The sequence below is a fragment of the Terrapene carolina genome, unplaced genomic scaffold (assembly GCF_002925995.2).
Source record: "Terrapene carolina triunguis isolate 2854851 unplaced genomic scaffold, T_m_triunguis-2.0 Scaffold66, whole genome shotgun sequence".
In the NCBI taxonomy this organism is placed as follows: Eukaryota; Metazoa; Chordata; order Testudines; family Emydidae; genus Terrapene; species Terrapene triunguis.
Genome location: NW_020664417.1, coordinates 96,510,128 through 96,515,819, shown reverse-complemented (window position 1 = coordinate 96,515,819; position 5,692 = coordinate 96,510,128). Strand labels below are relative to the sequence as shown.

Genomic DNA, 5,692 nt, shown 5'->3' with positions numbered 1-5,692 from the left:
TTTTTTCATTTTATCTGCTAAACCTACCCCCTTCCCATTAGCATTCACTATGTTAGGCATTCCTTCAGACTTCTCGGTGAAGACCGAAACAAAGTAGTCATTAAGCATCTCTGCCATTTCCAAGTTTCCTGTTACTATTTCTCCCTCTTCACTGAGCAGTGGGCCTACTCTGTCTTTGGTCTTCCTCTTGCTTCTAATGTATTGATAAAAAGTCTTCTTGTTTCCCTTTATTCCTGTAGCTAGTTTGAGCTCATTTTGTGCCTTTGCCTTTCTAATCTTGCCCCTGCATTCCTGTGTTGTTTGCCTATATTCATCCTTTGTAATCTGTCCTAGTTTCCATTTTTTATAGGAGTCCTTTTTATTTTTTGTACTCCCTTCTACCCTTCCTTAGAATTGCAAACTCTATGATTTCATGATCACTTTCACCCAAGCTGCCTTCTACTTTCAAATTCTCAATGAGTTCCTCCCTATTTGTTAAAATCAAGTCTAGAACAGCTTCCCCCCAGTAGCTTTTTCAACCTTCTGAAATAAAAAGTTGTCTGCAATGCAGTCCAAGAACTTATTGGATAGTCTTTGCCCCACTGTGTTATTTTCCCAACATATATCTGGATAGTTGAAGTTCCCCATCACCACCAAATCTTGGGCTTTGGATGATTTTGTTAGTTTAAAAAACGCCTCATCCACCTAGTTAGGTGGCCTGTAGTAGACTCCTAGCATGACATCACCCTTGTTTTTTACCCCTTTTAGCCTAACCCAGAGACTCTCAACACTTCCGTCTCCTATGTCCATCTCCACCTCAGTCCAAGTGTGTACATTTTTAATATATAAGGCAACACCTCCTCCCTTTTTTCCCTGTCCTTCCTGAGCAAGCTGTACCCATCCATACCAACATTCCAATCATGTGTATTATCCCACCAAGTTTCAGTGATGCCAACAATGTCATAGTTGTATTTATTTATTAGCACTTCCAGTTCTTCCTGCTTATTACCCATACTTCTCGCATTTGTATATAGGCATCTGAGATACTGGTTCGATCTTGCCTCCCAGTTTTGCCCTGACCCTCCTTTCTCTGCCATTATAGCCCACACTCCCTCTTGTTTCCGACCCATCTCCCAGGTCTCCATACGGCATTTGATTCTTATGGCAAGTTATAAAAATAGGGGGAAAGTCTCCTTGTCAAAGTCAACCTTTCAGACGATGGACATGTGATTAGTTGATATGAACCTGTAGCATTTGTTTAAGCCAGATGTCCACTCATTCTTTTTCTTTTCTTCCTTGTGTCTAGCCACGGAGGTGATAAGTATTATAACTAGTTTATTCAATCCTCGGGCTTCAGTTTAAATTTCACCATAACCAGTGTGTATGTTAGAGCTGAGCTGAACCAAGAATTTGATGAACAGGCTTTATTATTGTGTGTGTGTAAAAAAAACCTTTGGGTCTAGGTGACCTTTTCCTATTTATGAGGATGTTTCATTATTCATAATTATTCACTGAAGAACTTGGATCAACAGTTTTCAGCCTATGGCTTGCCTGAAAAATTCAGCTACTTGCTATTTGGTAGCTAACGTGTGTTAAACTAATAATTTTACAAAAAGAAAATGCCTCTAAAGGAATACTGGGGTATTTCGCATCAAGCAACTGACAAGAGCTAAGCATCACAGATTCATTAACATTAAGGCCAAAAGGGACCACATTATGGTCATCTAGTGCAACCTCCTATGTAATTCAGGCCATATAATTTCATCCAGTAATTCCTGCAGTGGAGGGAATCCTTCTTTCCAGCTATGTAATTGAGCACTATTGCAAACCAAACACAACTGTGGAAGAGGTTAAAGGAATGAGACGCATATCTGAATATCTCCATATGTACCTATGGTGCTGTCTATACCAGAGAAAACACCCTTGATTGTAGCTACTGACTAGCATTTCATCTAACTTCATCAAAAAAGACTACCTCTCCCAAGAGGCAGGATAACCAAATGGGCTTTAACATGGCATCTTCTAGACACTGCTTGAACCATATATAGACTCATCTTATGGATGCTCAGATACTACCGAAAATGGCATGAATGCCTATACAGATGTTCATTTTGTGAAAGGAATCATCCATGCAAATTCCTTCTCAAGTACATTCCACACAGCTCTTATCCTAAGCCAAACAAGAAGTGCAAATACATTTAAGAGCCACAAACCTATTGTAAATCATTTGCTCTGGTCAGAACATGAATTTCCATCTCTTCCTCCAACTACCAACCAGTGAGCTAACACTACCTATGAAACCCACTGTTTCCATTGGTGTTACCAAAGGACATCACCCGTTTTACAGCATGCAGCTTTCTTGCACTGGTGAAGAATGGACACACTGGATCAAATGTTCATTTATGATACATTCTTGCAGTCACCTGGGCTGCATGCATGTAAGAGGGCAAAATCCAGCCCACAATGCGGCACTGTGCCCGCGCATGAAATCTTGCATCCATGCCTTCAATCTCACTTCCATGTACCTCTGGACGGGAATGATGTTAAATTGGTGGGAATTTAGAGGTTGATCACCACTCTGAAGGCAATAGCAGTCTTTCTGTGGACAACAGTGCAAGTTGTATTGGGCCTTTAGAGAAAGGCAAAAAAAAAGATGAATGAGGCTGGACTTTAATAGGTCTAGAGTGATAAAGCAATGCATATGGGACAAGAAGAATTAATAACTAACTATCTACACGTTTGGGATTTGGAGGGTTTGAACTCCAAGTGGGTGTGGGAGAGGGAGGGGAGCCTTCATGTAGGGTGGTCAGTGGGGGGGGGGATAACTAGGAGTTGTGAGATGAAATTGAGCAAGGAAACATTTAGACTGAACAACAGGAAGAAGTTACCTAATGGTGAGATCTCTTAGGTTGTGGAACATTCAGCCAAGGAAAACTAGAGCATCAAAGGAGATACTGTAAGAGAATTCTTTATTGGCAGAAGGACAATGACCTGTTTTCCACTCCATGCGTCTGATGAAGTGGGTTTTAGCCCACGAAAGCTTATGCCCAAATAAATTGTTAGTCTCTAAGGTGCCACAAGGACTCCTCGTTGTTTTTGCTGATACAGACTAACACGGCTACCACTCTGAAACCAATTACCTGTTTCTATGATTGCAGTCTAATGTCTGCAACATAACATCATGACACATTGTGCTGCCCATCTCAATCATCTCCTTCTAGTCATGGCCAAGTGAGCTCCATATGACAAAGGAGATCAGAAGAAAGGATGCCAAAGAAGGTAGGTAATGATAGCCATCCTTCCTTTCATTCATTGTGTGTAACTGGAGAACAAGTCTGGATTTAATATTCCTGCCCACACATACATACCTCATACCTTCTTCCATACCACCACCCATGCATGGAACATCCTGCCTACCTCTGCTCTCCAAGACACTTCCCAATCATTTAAGTCCCAGAATCCAAGTCTCTAGCTCATACAGTTGCTAAGAAAGCCTTCAAAATATGAACCAAGAGTAAAGCGGTGCAGTGTTTCTGTGCTCTAGTCTGCAGACAAACTGAAACAGTAACTTCAAGTGGTGTGAACTGTCCCTCATTGAAGTGATAACACTTCAACCTAATAATCTCACTAAAGATTGCACACACAGGTGTTCTCATTTAGAGCCAGATTCCAACACCCTTCCTCACTTTCCAGAATATCGTACTCACAAGTAGATTCCCATTAATTTCCTGTTGGACTCCTCATAGAGTAGAGTACTACTCAAGATGAATAGGGGTGTCAGTTTCTAGCCCTCTGTCTTGTACAGTGCCAAACAGTATCAGTGAATCCTAATAATATCAGGAAAAAAGTTCTAAACTACTATATTTGGTATAGTTTTTTGACTGGCAATTCATATTTCTAATCTCACTATAGTATTTCATGTTTGCTGGGTTTTTTTAGTGGTTTATTTGCAGAGAACTTAATGTAAATTGGTGGTCAGCAGAATACTGCTGGAGTGATGGCCAACACATATATAAGGTAATTCTCGCTGTCTCTACAATAGCTCCAGTACAGCTCCACCAGAAGGTGGCAACAGCAAGAGAACTAATGTAGAACAGGCAGTGTGGATAGAGCACTACTATGAAAATCAGGAAACCTGGGTTCTACTACCAGTGAACCTATGTAACATTAAAAAAATCTGTTCCCCTCTGTCTGTTTTCCCTCCTGCCCCTTATCTTGTCTAATTCAAGAAGAAACTCTTCAGGGCAGGGACTGGCTTATGTGTGTGTGTACAGAGCCTGGGACAAATCGACGCTCTCAGTGCTACCACAATACAAATAATGAGTAGGGCACTGGTGTTTTACTGTTATGATGCCTAATCCTGCACAGATCGTGGTGGTGAAAGTGCACTGTCCACATTCCATTTTAGCTACCAGTGGCAGAATGGAAACACAGGAAGCTTTCTGAAAAGTGCAAATATAGACAAGACACAAATTCCTACAGTGATGAGTGTCACAAAAATATCTATAAATAAATGTCAGGCCTGAGTCCATTTATATTTGCTTTTCAAATCCTTTCCCAGTATATTTATGTTTTCAGCAAAACAAGAATCCTTCTGTATCTAATTAATTAATCAGCAATGGCAACACTTCTGTACCTACCAAGGCATCTGGGGACAGACTAGCTGACCACAGCACTTCAACATGATGGAAATAGACTAATAAAATATATTCTACTTAGGAGCTTGAAATGACAGATGAGAACCTGAATTGCAAACTCAATCACTTAGTTTCAAGAGAACAAAAATTACTGTACCAAGCTCTTCAAATAAAAGTTTTTACAATTTAAAGAGCTTCTTATTATCCTTAAAAGAGAAAGTAGTATTTTTTCCATTGTATATTATGTTCCAGGTTATTCTTAAAATGCAAGACAATTTTTTTCCATTTAACGGGACATTTCTAAGAACAAGTTAGCACTTTAGCAATGTCCCAAATACCACCTCTGATTATTAGTAAATTTTAAATAAAGGAACGACTATAATTTGCCTTCTAAATCCGAAGACCTGCTTCAAGAAGAGGGGAAATTGGGTGATGCCAAAATAAGTGACTCTTTCCCTTACCTTAATCATCGTAAGTACATCATCCATCCGTAAGTTCTTAGGATCCCATACAGGTTTTTCTAAGGGTGTCCCTGCAAGCAAACAAAAATTTTTTTAAAAAAAATGAAGACTTAATTCAACAACTATGCAATTACAAACATTTTTAGGAAAGGTATGAAAGAGCAAAACACTTGCAACTGCCTTCAGCAAATCACTTCCACTTCACTTGCTCTCTATCTAGAACATAAATGTACCTGATGTTATTGTAAAACTATAAAGAGACCCTGAGGGAGAAAAAATAATATATGGACACATCTTTAAATTCCACTAAAATATGATGGACATAACCTCACCATGTTTCCAGTCTCTTATATGGTAGTAAGCATGCATAGGGGATAATATGGCCTTAAAATGAGCAATCAGTCTGAAAGCAGTCTATAGGAGATGATATGGTCCACACTAGGGATCAGGTGGGTGTGATTACTTTTTGAGTTCAAATCACCCTCAGAAGAGTCACCCCTTCTTGCTGTTGATGAAAACCAAGACTGAGGCTAAATCACCAAGCAGAACACTATGACATATGCAATTTTTCATGGAGCATCAGTTTCGGGAACATCCTTCAGGAAAATGTACCAG

The 5,692-nt window shown here is 39.8% G+C and overlaps 1 protein-coding gene across 1 annotated transcript in view; it reads right to left on the bottom strand.

Annotated features, from left to right (window-relative positions):
- The window catches only part of PTPRA (protein tyrosine phosphatase receptor type A), a 127,577-nt gene extending 122,429 nt beyond the window's left edge, over window positions 1-5,148 (bottom strand). The window contains exon 1 of the mRNA XM_026648119.1: window positions 5,078-5,148. The gene's annotated coding sequence lies outside the window, so the exon portion shown is untranslated. The remainder of the gene's footprint in view (window positions 1-5,077) is intronic.
- Window positions 5,149-5,692: the final 544 nt, after the last annotated feature.